We start from the raw sequence: 14696 nt of genomic DNA, 5'->3' as shown, positions 1-14696 counted from the left end.
AGAGAACCCGGGTCAGGTCTCAGCTCCCCAGGCCAGCAATTTCAACACTGTGTCACTAACACCCAACTCCCTCGTCCCTGTCACCTTCCACCCTCTTGGAAGCTGGCTGCATTTCTAGGGGCTCTTTGCTCTAGGTCAGTTAATATCGATAGATAAAACAAAACAAAAACAGGAAATAGTGTTAATTCTGCACACAAACAGACTCATCTGTCCTTAGCTGACCCCCACCCCGTTTAGGCTGGCTCACAAATAGCCTCCTCTTGGGGCCCTCACACAGTGGTTCCCAGAATGTGTCCCAGAGATTACATGTGTCCTTTGAGATATGAACGGGGTTTTCTGTGTTTTGTTTTGGAAGAAGTTAAGGAAGGAAAGTGTTCCCCCATAAATTTGGGAAATGCTAGGTTGAACAAAAAGTTATATCAAATCACCACGATGTACACTTCAAGCATCTTACAATTTTATATGTCTATTGTACCTCAGTAAAGCTGAAATTTCCAAAAAGTGTTAAAATGGTCTCACCTTGAACAGTTTATCAGGGGACTGCCCTGGTGGCCCAATGATTAAGAATCTGCCTTCCAATGCAGGAGACGTGGGTTTGATCCCTGATTGGGGAACTAAGATGCCACACACCACGGGGCAGCTAAGCCCGCGTGCCACAACTAGAGAGCCTGTGTACCACAACTAGAGAGCCTGCGCGCCTCAGTGAAGAGCCCGCGCGCCGCAATGAAAGATCCTGCATGCCGCAACTAAGACCCGATGCAGTCAAATAAATTAATTAATCAATTTAAAAAAACAGTTTATCAGAACTTTTAATCACTGATAAACATTATGAAGCACCAAATAGTATGCAAATTTCCCCAGAGTACTTGAATTTGGAACCTTTTAGTTAACCATGCCCTATTACATCGTGAAGAACAGTAACATTTTCTTCTTCTTCCTTTTTTTTTTAAAAAAGATTTAATTTTACTTATTTTTGGCTGCATTGGGTCTTCATTGCTGCGTGGGCTTTCTCTAGTTGTGGCGAGCGGGGGCTACTCTTCGTTGTGGTGCATGGGCTTCTCCTTGCAGTGGCTTCTCTTATTGGGGAGCATGGGCTCTAGGTGTGCAGGCTTCAGTAGTTGTGATATGCGGGCTCAGTAGTTGTGGCACACGGGCTTAGTTGCTCCGCGGCATGTGGGATCTTCCTGGACCAGGGACTGAATCCGTGTCCCCTGCATTGGCCGATGGATTCTTATCCACTGTGCCACCAGGGAAGTCCCAAGAACAGTAACTTTTTTTGAAACAGAGTGGAAAGTGCTACACTCCTTTTCCTCACCATTAGCGGCTGACCTGATCTTTTGTTTTACTGGAGAATTTGAAGCCATACAGAAACTGCTCCCTGATCCACCTTCCTCCCTGACACAAACCCTCTCTTTCACATTTTCTCTTCCTTTCCATAGAACATCATAGAACTCAGAGAATCATTCTTTCCTTATTCTTTCCTTATATTCTCGATGCAGTACATTCCCTTGCTCCATTTGTCTCCTTATTCATCTCTTTCTCTTTCCTGATATCACTTCTCCACTTTCAGTCATTCTTGTCTTAGTGCGGATCACCCTAGAAGCAGACCCTGAGGTGGGAGGGACTGGGTAGGTGAAGGGGGTGGGGTGGGGAAGGAGTGATATGGAAAAAGAAAGTCACCAAAAGCAATGGCAAGCCAAGTACCACAGTGAGCACTGGAGCTGAATCCCGCAGGGCAAACTGGAAAACATTACAGAACACGTGCCTCCGAAGTATTCCTGCGAAGGGGTGAGGGAGCTGGGGCATTCATGCCCCGTATGTCAGGCATCGGTCAAGGGCTATACAGGATGAGGGGTTGTTATTTCCCAGACACTCCCCCTCAGCCGTGTGTTTGCCAAAGTGGGTTCCCACACCTTTAAACCAGTGGTTCTCAACTGGGGGTGATATTGTCCCCCCAGGGGACACTTGGCAATGTCTGGAGACAATTTTTTTTTTTTTTTTTTTTTTTTTTGCGGTACGCAGGCCTCTCACTGTTGTGGCCTTTCTCGTTGCGGAGCACAGGCTCCGGACGCACAGGCTCAGCGGCCATGGCTCACGGGCCCAGCCGCTCCGCGGCATGTGGGATCCTCCCGAACCGGGGCACGAACCCGTGTCCCCTGCATCGGCAGGCGGACGCTCAACCACTGCGCCACCAGGGAAGCCCTGGAGACAATTTTGATTGTCACACTGGTTGTGGAGGTACTAATAGCATCCAGTGGATAGAAACCAGGGATACTGCCAAACATCACAATACATAGAACAGATACCCTTCTCTCCAGCCCTCCACCCCAAGCCTAACAAAGAATTTTCTGGCCCAAAATGTCAATAGAGCTGCGGCTGAGAAACCCTCACCTTTAACAGTGACACAGGTACTGGCAGAGGGCATGCCAGAAATGGTAAAGGGATCCTTGAGGATATGAGTAGAGTCTGCTATGGTGCTCGAGGCACTCTAGTCTAACATCAACCACAAAATTCTCTCAACCTTGCTACCCTTAAGCAGCCATTCCATCTGTTGTGGACTGAATGTTGTCCCCCCAAGATTCACTGTCCCCAGATGTGATGGCATTAGGAAGTGTGTCTTTGAGAGCTAATTAGCATTAGATGCGGTCATGAGGTTAGAGCCCTCCTGAATGGGATTAGTAACCTTGTAAGCGTCATAGGAGCACTTGCTCCCTCTCTCTGCTCTCTGCCACGCGAGGACACAATGAGAAGTCAGCAGTCTACAACCCAGAAGAGAGTTCTCATCAGAACCAGATGATGCTGGCATCCTGATCTCGGACTTCCAACCTCCAGAGCGCTAAGAAATAAATTTCTGTTGTCTATAAGCCACCCAGTCTGTGGTGTTTTGTTAGAGCAGCCTGAACGGATTCAGACACTACCCCTCTCTCTCCTTCTACTCTCACACAGCTGAAGAGCACCCACCCCTCTGCTCCCACGTCTTCACACCCGGTCGGTCTCCTGCTGGCCACCTGTGATCTGGCCTCTCTCATCACGACTCTGAATATCTTTCCTCCGGAGATCACTAGTGAAGTCATGATTGCTAAATTGACACTTCTTGGAACTTACTTTGCTGCACTTCTCTGCATTCTTTGAAACTCATCTTCCTGGCTTTGGGATACCCTGTGACCCTGGTTCAGAGTCTATTGCTCCAACTAAGTGAAGACTAGTCACTGGCAGCAGGTCAAGGGGAGCTGGCAAGGACCTGGAATCCATGGAACCTGAGCCCACGTAAATGCAGGGGAATAAGGCCATCTGGGTGAGTCAGAAGCCAGACAAGCAGTTCTAGAAAACAAGGTGCCCCAAAGGCAATGCCAGGAGGCATTCCAGAGGCAAACAGCAGCCTGATGAAGCTCCCAGGAGCATGTAGCGTGAGGTCCCAGAGCTGAGACGGCAGCAGGAGGCCTGCAGGGTCGGAGGAAGTAGAAAGGGATGCTGGTCCAGAGCAGTCACAGTGCTAGTGCTGGACATGAGCACTGGCCGTTATCCTCAGGAAGTCAGGCCAAACAGAGAAGCAGCAAAGAAAGCAAGTGATACAATCGTATGAAAATGCAACAGTAAAAACATGGTACCAGGATGGCAGAGGGGAAAAGTCAGAAAAGCCTTTGTGGAGTCGGTGACACAGGAACTGGGTTTTGAGTGAAGAATCAGAGTCAGACCCCAAGCTGAAAGAAGAGGATGACACCAGAGAGGAGACATCGGGTGCAAAGGCACAGCACCAGAGCCATGAAATGGTCCTTAAGTGTGACTGGAGGGCAAGTTTGAGGAAGTGTTTGGGGTACACTGGCAAGTTCACTGGGGGCCTTGAATGCCAAGCCAAGGACCCAGAACAATCCTGTGGGAAATGGTGAATGATCTTTAAGCCCAGGAGAAGTGTGATCAGATTTGACCTGAGACAGTTAAAAGGTCACGTGGCTGTTTGAACAGACAAAGGAGATAAAGGCAAGCACTGAAGCATCAATCATTTATTCAGTAGCTTTTTATTATTCAGTAGCTTTTTATTAAACACTCCATGTCAGGCACTAGTCTCAAGACTAGGGATACAGACCTGAACACATAGACAAGGCTCTCTGGCCTCAAGTAGGTGTGTGTGTGTCTGTGTCTGTGTGTGTGTGTGTGTGTGTGTGTATGTGTGTGTGTGTGGTGAGGGAGACAGAAAAGAACAAATCTACAAATATGGTTCAAAGGAGTTTGGGAAGAATAAAGCCGTGAGATGTGACGGAGTCACTGGAAGGCTATTTGAGGCAGATCAGGAGGGGAAGCCCTCTCAGAAGTGATGATACTTGAGCTCAGTGCTCTGTGAAAAGAGCCAACCTGTCTGTGAAGCTTGAGGGACAGAGCCTTCCAGAGAGGCAAGAGTTCAAGCAAAGTCCCTGAGGTGGGAGTTTGAAACACAGAGAGAAGGCCAGCGAGGGTGGCAGTGGAAACCAGTGGAAACCAAAGGGGATGGATTCCAGAGCTATGAGGAGTTGATTGACAGCCCTTGGTGACTGTCTGGATGGGAGGGAAAAGGAGGGAATGGGTCAGGGATGACTTCCCATGTCCACTTTGGGAACATGGGTACCACCCCTCCCCCAGACAGAGACGGCAGAAGGAACTGTGGGTTTTTGTTTTTAAATTAATTAATTAATTAATTTGGCTGTGTCGGGTCTTAGCTGCTGCACATGGGCTCTTTTTTGCGGCATGCGGGCTTCTCTCTAGTTGTGGTGTGTGGGCACCAGAGCATGTGGGCTCAGTAGTTGCCCCGCGACATGTGGGATCTTAGTTCCCCAACCAGGGATTGAACCCGCGTCCCCTGTATTGGAAAGCAGATTCTTAACCACTGGACCACCAGGGAAGTCCCAGGAACTGGTTTTGATGAAATGCAATGGATTATGTAGTGAGCTGAACAGTGGTTTGTCCACTTGGACGGATTTTATGTCCAGGTTCTAATCCCTGGGACTGTGAAGGTGACCTTATTTGGAAGAAGGGTCTTTGTAGATGTAATTAAGTCAAGGATCTTGAGATGAGACCATCCTGGATTTAGGGTGGGCACTAAGTCCTATGACAGGCATTCTAGGAGAAAGGCAGAAAGAGATTTGAGATGCAGAGACACTGAAGGGAGGGAAGAAGTCTCAGTGAAGATGGATACCCAGATTGGATTCATTGTAGCCACAAGCCAAGGAACACCTGGGGCTACCAGAAGCTGGAAGAGGCGAGGAAGGATTCTCCCCTAGAGCCTTCAGAGGGAGCATGGCCTTGCTGACACACTGACTTCAGATTTCTGGCCTCCACAGCTGTAGGAGACAAAATTTCTGCTGTTTTAAGCCACCAAGTATGCGATAATTTGTTATGTCAGCCACAGGAAATGAACACAGGCCTCTCCATGTTGAGTGTGGGGAGGGAGATGGAGAAGTTGACTGGGCGGGTGGATACATGGAGCTCCCCTCAGGAGAGAGGCCAGGGCTGGAGGTAAAGCTTTGAAAGGCGGTTGAGCTTACAGATGACGGTTTAAACCCATGTCAACACAGAACCTGGAACACGGTCCCAGAAGCTCTTTCGCGGAAGTACAAAACAAAAAGCTTCCAGATTTTTTGGAACAGATTTCACTCACTGTTGTAACCAAACACCCACACTATATATCAATGAAATATAATGTTCATTCAAAGAATATGTTTATAAACATTTTAATATCTTCTAATAAATTAAAGAACCGTTTTGTCAGATTATTTTCTTAAGTCAAGAAGGCTGTACTTCCTTGAACTTCTTGGAATCTGATGTGAGGCCAGCCCGTTTTACATCGGACACCACTGAGAACATAGGAGAGAAAGGCTGCAGTGGAGGAAGTGCCAGAAACGGTATTTACTAGTTGATGGTATCGCCTAGCAAAAATTCCTCCCGATGCTTCTGATGGGCTGCGGAAGCGCTTCCATTACACAAACTGTATTTGTACCTCCTCCTTTTTATCTCTTCTCTCTAAGGTGTCTACTCACTGGTATTGCAAAAGTGACTTTCCTCTCTTAGTGTCAGGTGGGTCTCAAACGTTTGCAGGGTCCAGGGCAAGAGTACAAGTAGAGGCCCTTATTCTGCATGTCAAGGCTTTACAAATGATTAAACCCACAAAATGTTAAATAGAATAGGGTTTGTCTACCTACCTTGACAAACGACTGCCTAATGCCCTGGGAGGTCAGGATCAAATTCAGAACTCTCAGACTTCTTGGAGTACTGCCCTGGAACGTGGGGTGTGGGCGGGGCTCCCTCCTCACACCTGGCCCCCACCACCTGCTCCCCAGCACACCCAGAGAGGCTCTCCGGATGCAGACAGACGCCCAGTGCCCAGGGCCCAGCCCCAGCTGCATGCACACCCCCGCAAACAGCGCTGCTCAGCCTGCCTGGGGCCTGAGCTCCACCAAGGGCTTCCAGAGGACCGGCCCAGAGAAGAGGCCCTGCACGGGCCCTGGAGTTGGTTTGGGGCCATCTGGGCAGGGAGTGCTGGCATCTAGGGAGAAGGCGTGGACTGAATAGCTTTGACCCCTGCGGACTCCTCAACCAGTGAGGGGGGCAGGGGCTCCCCTTTCCTGGGTAGATGGGGGACAGGGGTGGTTTTCAAGAAGCAGCAGAGTAGACCAAGACACGGCCATGCTCAATGTGTGCATTATCTTGTACACTTTTTCGTTAAGAAATGAAATGCTATAGATATGTTGCGCCCTGATTAATAAACATTATTAGGATGCCAGTATTGCACTGAGTTTTAGAAATCAAAGATCAAGTCCCTATAAAGTTTGAAAACAGTAAAACAAGACTGATACTAATGAAGCAGCATCTTGGGTGGCAGTGCTTTCCAGAAATTTTTTCACTCCTTTTTTTTTTTTTTTTTTTTTTTAACATTTATTTATTTATTTGACGGCGCCAGGTCTTAGTTGCGGCATGCGGATCTTTGTTGGGGCATGCAGGATCTTTTAGTTGTGGTATGTGAGATCTAGTTCCCTGACCAGGGATGGAGCCTGGGCCCCTTGCATTGGAAGTGCAGAGTCTTAACCACTGGACCACTGGAGAAGTCCCAATATTTTTCATTTCATATCTTCACCGTCTCCTCTCCCCCACCAAAACTGGGCTGGTAGGGAAAGTGTACTTTACCCAGTGTTAGAAGCCAAATTTCAGGGCCCCAAATTTGTAGAGCATAGTAACACTCTCTTACAGAAGTTTATTTCAAAACTCAAATTTAATGGAGTAATGAGGGAAGATTTTGTTCAAGAATTCTCCAATCCTTGTTAGTTTTTTTTTTTTTTTCTTTCTCCCGCCCTTCAGGGGTCAACTCCTCTGGTTGGATCCAGGTTTTAGAAGGGTAATCCACTGTTTCCTACTCTGGATTGAATGTGAGTCTATTTTATTTTTTAAATTAATTAATGAGTTAAATTTATTTTTGGCTGCGTTGAGTCTTTGTTGCTGTGTGCAGGCTTTCTCTAGTTGTGGTGAGCAGGGGCTACTCTTCGTCATGGTGTGTGGGCTTCTCATTGCGGTGGCTTCTCTTGTTGTAGGGCACGGGCTCTAGGCATGTGGGCTTCAGTAGTTGTGGCGCGTGGGCTTCAGTAGTTGTGGCGTGTGGGCTTCAGTAGTTGTGGCGCATGGGCTTAGTTGCTCCGCGGCATGTGGGATCTTCCCAGACCAGGGCTTGAACCCATGTCCCCTGCACTGGCAGGCGGATTCTTAACCACTGCACCACCAGGGAAGTCCCAAGTCTATTTTATATATGTATTATAATTTCTACTTCATTATAGGAATAAGCTCTTAGATGTTCTGCAAGTATCTGACATTTAAAAATTTTTAAACTGAGCCCCTTCCCCAGTATCTGTGGGCTTGCTCCCTCATCTCCAAATTTTGTCCACATGTTACCTCTTCAGGGAGGCCTTTCTTAGTCACGCTATTGAAACTTGCAGCCCTCTCCTCCCCAGTCAATACATCCAACCTCTTCCCTGCTTTATTTTTCTCCATAGCACATATCACTGTCTGCTATACTCATATTTTATTAATGTTCTGTTAATTATCTATCTCTCGCCAGTAGAAGGTCAAGGTTTGCTCATCGCTGCATCCCAGTGCCTAGAGCATTGCCTGGCACAGAGTAGATCTTTACTAATTATTTATTGAATGGTGAATGATTGGCTTATTGGATACCTACCCTTGGCTCCCACCTTAGACTCACCCTGTCTAGAAACAATTCTGACACCTCTTTATGCCAATACCAGGTTTAAAAAAATCAGCATCATCTTTCCTCCCCATTTCTTGGGTCTCAGCCACCAAGTTCTCAAGGCTTGGCAGTTCTTGGGTTTTGTCTCTCACTGATACCCTGCCCTTAATAGGTGCTCAGTAAAACACCATTGCAAGGTTGCTTCTGGCTACCTTGGGATGGAGGAAAAAGACAAAAATTCCTATTTCCTTTTAACCCTCTGAACTATTAGATATTGTAAAAATCAATAGTGCTGTAATAGACAGCGTTGGTTTCCTATCCACCTCCCATTCTCCACCCTCGCTTCTTCACTGCAGGTGTTCAGCAGCCTCTGCCTGGCCCACTACATGTTCAGGAGATGCTGACTCTAACCCTTCAACTTGGCTGTCAGAGAAAGAGTGGATCCAGATGAGTTTTAGCCATTCTCCATATATATATCAACACCCTCCCAACCCTGACTAAGGGCACAGACCCAGGTTGACCCAATCAAATGCTTTCTCTCTCCTCATAGCTGTGAACAAGATAATTCCAGCTGTCTCTGTGACCCCAAAGGAACCAACCCAGGAGAAAGCTCTCACTGAGGATGGCAGAGCTGAGAGGTAAAAAGAGTCTGGGTCCTTGATGCTGTCTCTGTGCTGCTGGTCACAGGGTTCATTCAGGAACCCACCTTATGCTTGCACTGCTCGTTCATTCATGCCCTCGTTCTACAAGTACTCATTAAGCACCTGCTATGTGCCAGACAGTGTTTTGCAGGCTGGGGATACAGCTGTAAATCTAAACAGACAAAAATCCCTACCTCATGGAGCTTTTATTCCTGTGGGGGAAGAGATGAGTGACAGACCACAAAAAAAAACTATAATAAACAAGAAAATAATATGTTAGAAAGCTATAAGTGCTATGGAAAAAAGTAGAGCCATTTGTTACAGTGGATTCTCAAACACTGAATCCCTGTATGTATTGTAATGTGTTCTTTTCAGTAATAAATCAAAACATCTCTTTTGGAAGTTGACCATCTTTTAGTTTGCATTGTATAAGAATGTATAATTGTGTGCTGGAGTTGAGATTCTGATCTGATTTTTTAAAAAGTTCATTTGAACCCATTGTGGATCAGTGGTTGCAAAGAGGTGAAAATTGTGTTGGAAATGGGAGCTTTCCTGGGGACTGTGGTTTTAAAAGGTATTTGTCTTTGGACAAGTGTAATAACCACATGAATAAATCTCATGAACTGCCTGTTAGTGTTGCAAAGGTATCAGATGCAAACCAGGCAAATGACGACAAAACAGAATAAAACACAAACACATACACAGAGGCAATAATTTGCAATATGGATTGCCACCGGACTGGCCATGAAAATGAATCGATGCCATCACATGTCACATATGTTAGAGATGCTCCTAAATTCTGGCATAAATTTATCCAACATCCAGCATCATTTTGAAATGTACACAGAGCACTATATAAAAGCTATCAAAATAGTCTAACGTTAGGAGCAGAACACAGTGTATCAGGGGATTAAAATGTGAAATCTGTGGAAACCAAATGTATAGAATTGTATTTAATTACAAAACCTGGAACTGCTAAGTTTATTGACAAACTGTCAGTCCTGATGCCAAAAAAAAAAAAAAGTAACAAATAATGATCAGAGCAAAGTAAGCATAGTGATTGACAGGGTACCTCTGTCCAGTAACATAAATGACAGAAATGGCAGCTGATATAAAGCAGCCATTTTTGTTAGCACAATGAAGTGAAATGAGTCAATGCAAATTGGTGAACCCAGTGACATTCTGAATGCTGGTGTTATTTTAGGGTTGTCAGTATGGCAACCTATGAGCTGAGTAAAGAAGTCTATGAAGATATTTTATGCTGCTAACCTTGGCCAACTGGTATGGACAACTCACTTACCCTCATGGCATAGACTAGAAGAGAGGATTTGGGATGGATGGGGAATGGGCTGGAGCTCTAGCTGGTAGTATCAGAAGACCTGTCTACGTAGTCAAGTAGATGCACCAAAGCTATAGCTCCTCACTGATACAAGGATACCATTACCTTCCAGAATATGTATGAAAATTTAAGACAAGTACTTAATAAAGCTGATAAAATTGTCAGTCATGTCACAAGCAGGCAATTGAATACCCGACCTTTTTTCTTGGCTTGTGAAGAAATGGGCAGTTACTACAAAGAGCTACTGTTTTAAATGAAAGCTCGTTGTCTTTTGATTAGAAAAGTTTTTGCTTGTTCATTTAAGTTATAAGAGGAACTTAAGTTTTTCACTTTCCCTTTGTGAGATATTATACCTGGATGGGCCTGGCTTTACAAATTAATCTATGTGCTCATCTAAACACCTATATATACTGTTATGAGGCAGATGTGTGAGTTCCACAATCCAGACCAAGGAGTTGCAGTGAAGGCAAATCTGGCACCACAGGGCCAAGACTCTAATTTTTTTCTATTGCCTAAAAGACTTAGTATTAACTCATCTGAAAATATGTTAGGAAGAGACACTTAAAAGACTTAATAAGAAGGCTTTATTTATTTATTTTCCCCACACTGCAAGTGGCTTAGCAGACAAGGAAACCTTTACTCTACCACTTTAGGGCATCACCTAATAACTTTAGACCTTCTTAAGAAGAACAGATTCTGGAGATAACCTTCAGACAGTTTCTTAAAATACAAGTTTTTAGTTTGTTTGATTTTTTATTTTGAATACAATTCACATCATTTTGTTCCACTTACATCATTTTAAGTGGGAATTATTTCTCAGCATCTGACCCAATCAGAGAAGACAGTTAATCACAGCAGGAGTGAACAGTTACTAGCACTTCCTTTATGTAAGGCACTATTGGAAGTGCACATATTAACTCATTTCATCCTCTCATTGATGCTATGAGGTAGGTATTACCCCACAAAGAAGTAAATGTTATTGTCTTTATTTTATAAATGATGCAGCTTAGGCACAAAAGGTTAAGCATCTTGTCCAAAGTTTCCACAGCTAGGAAAGCCAGGATTAAAGCCCAGACAATTCTGGCACACAAGGCCAAACTTTTAACCATTATGCTATATAGGAACACCTTGCATTATTGTATTTCCCTTTATGGGCTTTGCAGATATTGCATTTTTTTACAAATTGAAGGTTTGTGGTAACCCTGGGTTGAGCAAGCCTCTTGGCACCATTTTTTCAACAGTATTTGCTCATTTCAAGTCTCTGTGTCACATTTTGGTAATTCTCGTGATATTTCAAACTTCTTCTTCTTCTTCTTCTTATATTTGTTATGGTGATCTGTGATCAGTAATCTTTTTTTTTTTTTTTTTTTTTTGCGGTACGCGGGCCTCTCACTGCTGTGGCCTCTCCCGCTGCGGAGCACAGGCTCCGGATGCGCAGGCTCAGTGGCCATGGCTCACGGGCCCAGCTGCTCCGTGGCATGTGGGATCTTCCCGGACCGGGGCACGAACCCGTGTCCCCTGCATCGGCAGGTGGACTCTCAACCACTGCGCCACCAGGGAAGCTCTTGTTGATGTTTTTTTACATAACAAAGAATCATGTCAGCAAGAAGATCCTTAAGAGAGAGGGAGAAAAGTGGCAAAGCAGCAACTCTGCCGAAGCAGCCTTCTTCAGGAGCAGATCATTGTTTGCCTTTATGCTATTCTCGAATGTTTTTAGCTCATATCTCATGGATGGAAGCCAGAAACTCAGGCACCCAACAGAGAAAAAGTCAATTCCAAATAGATAAATTGAAATAATTAAAACCAGACAGCCCTAGAACATTAGGAGGTCTAGCCTTGATCCATGTGCTATAAACATACTCATCTTTTTTCATCCTTTGCTATAAACACTTGGCTGTCTCTCTTACCTACTTTATAGGTTGCGGATGGCAAACTTTCATCAGGGCTATTTCCTAGGGCCTCCCCTGTTTGTGACTGAGCATATCACATTCCTCAGAGGAGAAATGAGGTGATACAAACTAGCTTTAAAACTTGCCTACACCAGCATTCCCCAAAGGTGGTCTACAGAAAGTAATTTTGTTGGACTTCAAAGAGTATTACTTGGAAAAGGGGCTCCATGATTTATTTATGAGGCTCTTTGGCCAGAACCATGATTAACCATCTCAAGGGACTAGTGTTCCATGGACTGACTGGGCTTTCAGTGTCACTAGCCTAGACAAAATATAATTAGGGAAGTAAAACTTTGCCTACTTTGCCTAAGTCAGATAAGGCACTCCCAAAGCTAAATATAAGGATATTTGGGATTATCTGGTTTTTTTGATTATTCATATGATGACAGTTTTTACTTACCAAGCAAAAATCTTTTTTTAATCTCCTTTTTTTTTTTTTTTACATCTTTATTGGAGTATAATTGTTTTACAATGGTGTGCTAGTTTCTGCTTCATAACAAGGTGAATCAGTCACACATACACATATGTTCCCATATCCCTTCTCCCTCGCGTCTCCCTCCCTCCCACCCTCCCTATCCCACCCCTCTAGGTGGTCACAAAGCACCGAGCTGATCTCCCCGTGCTATGTGGCTGCTTCCCACTAGCTATCTATTTTACGTTTGGTAGTGTATATATGTCCATCAGAACGACTAAGTAATTCATTCAACAAATTTTCATTATTAAGAGCATGCTAAGTACTGGCCACTCTGCCTGACTCATTGGCTCCACAGCCCTGCTGACCTCCAGATTGGACCCTATGACCAAGAGTGGATATTCTTGGAAAACAGGTGAACAAAACCTGACAGAGCTCCCCACATATCTTTAGGAGACATTGTGACGTGGTGGCTAGGAGCAGGGGCTCTGTCTGAATCTCTCAGAATCTCAGCTTTCCATCTGAAAAGTGGGGCTAGAGAGAATACCTGACATCACAAGGATGTCATGGGGATCGAGCAAGATCACAGAACATGTTTTGCACGAAGCAGGCACTTGGACATGCTTAACAAATGTCAACACGACCTATGGGGTCAAGACGTGAGAAACTGAAGTATTCGTATTTCCATGAGAATACTTTGCCTCATCTATCTAAAACCACCAAGAGGGGGAAGAAGGGAAGGGAAAAGGAAATCAAACAATCAAAACTGCTGATATTCTAGTTGAATTACTTTATGGTTCGTGGTGGGGCCCTGGAGTTCCTTTCGATGTAGAGTGAGACTCCCCACATGGCGATCCCAGCTCACCAGGGCCAGAGAACTCGGGAGGTCAGAGCTGCTCTCCTGAGGGAAAACTATTCTGGACAGGATCACAGAGCATTCAGAATGATACACAGAATTATAAAGAAAAGAAATCTGGTGCTACAGTTGGAAAATCACAACTAACGGAAACTGAGTTTATTCTTTAAAGGTTAATAAGTCTGGTTGACTGAGCCACACCTAATAAAAGAACAGACTTAGGCGATGATGGAGACTTTATAATGGATGGATCAGGCCAATATCACCGGAAGCCCCTGATCAATGTGAATTTCACTAAGACTGAGTCTACCAGTCCCTAGGTGCCTCCAGAGGTTGACACAATAGGGAGAGCCCAGAACTACCTATGAAGAATTCTTGCAAAAAAATGAAAATAAAAAATTGAACCTGACTCCAATCACGTCTCTAGATTTCATTTTATAAGGAAACAGAAGATGTTAGATGACAGCAGAAAGATGCAATCATCCAAACTCAGAGCAAGGGAAACTCTATAGGACAAATGGCTCGGGTTTTGAACAAATAAATGGCATGAAAAAGGGAGTGGGGTTGGGAGGGGAATTGTTAGAGATTTATAGAGATTTTAAAAATGCAGAGTGTGGAACTTGTTTGGATTCTCTTCAAATAAACCAACTGTAAAAAGGCATTTTTGAAGACAGTTGGGGAAAATTGAACCAATTAGACAACAATTGAATCCAAATATGTTGTTGTTATATCTTATCAGCAGGATATTAAATGATATTAAGGAGTTCTTGGTAATGATAGGTGTGATAACAGCAGCAAATAATGTTTTTATTAAAGTACTTATTGCTTAGACATAAATCCTGAAGTATTTACAAGTGAAATGATATGTCGTCTAGAATTCACTTTAAAATATTCCAGCAAAAATGAACAAACAAATAAATAAAACTGTTTGATTGGAGGAGGCTCAATGAAAAGACAGTGGGACAATGGTTCAAGCTGAATGTTGAGTCAATGGGGTTCATACCCTTCTTTCTACATTTGTGTCTGTTTTTAAAATTCCAGAAAAAGTATCAAATGAATAAAATTTTAATTTTTAAAATCTTGAGAGCTTAACAAAGAGTTTTCCGAATTTCAGTCAAAGGGAAAACAGGTACCTGGTGAGATTCTAAGAGGATTTTCTGGTGGCAGCCCTGGGGAGCCAGCCTCTCAACAGCACAAGACGTCAGCTACCATGAACACGGACTGTGAAGCCTCCCTGCACGACCATTGTAAAACTGTCTATTTGACGTGCTGCACTGGCTACCATAACATCTGACTATC

General features: G+C 44.4%; 1 long non-coding RNA gene across 2 annotated transcripts in view; it reads left to right on the top strand.

Moving 5' to 3' along the window:
• Nucleotides 1-14696, top strand: part of LOC116742668 — a 110192-nt gene that overhangs the window by 85515 nt on the left and 9981 nt on the right. The window contains exon 4 of one of the 2 annotated variants that reach the window (XR_004346535.1): nucleotides 8751-8838. The exons of the other annotated variant lie outside the window; for it this stretch is intronic. This is a non-coding gene — a long non-coding RNA (uncharacterized LOC116742668). The remainder of the gene's footprint in view (nucleotides 1-8750; nucleotides 8839-14696) is intronic. 2 annotated transcript variants of the gene reach the window in all.

The sequence above is a fragment of the Phocoena sinus genome, chromosome 17 (genome assembly GCF_008692025.1).
Source record: "Phocoena sinus isolate mPhoSin1 chromosome 17, mPhoSin1.pri, whole genome shotgun sequence".
NCBI lineage: Eukaryota > Metazoa > Chordata > Mammalia > Artiodactyla > Phocoenidae > Phocoena > Phocoena sinus.
The sequence above is the reverse complement of the archived record's forward strand: the minus strand, read 5'-3'. Positions and strand labels throughout refer to the sequence as shown.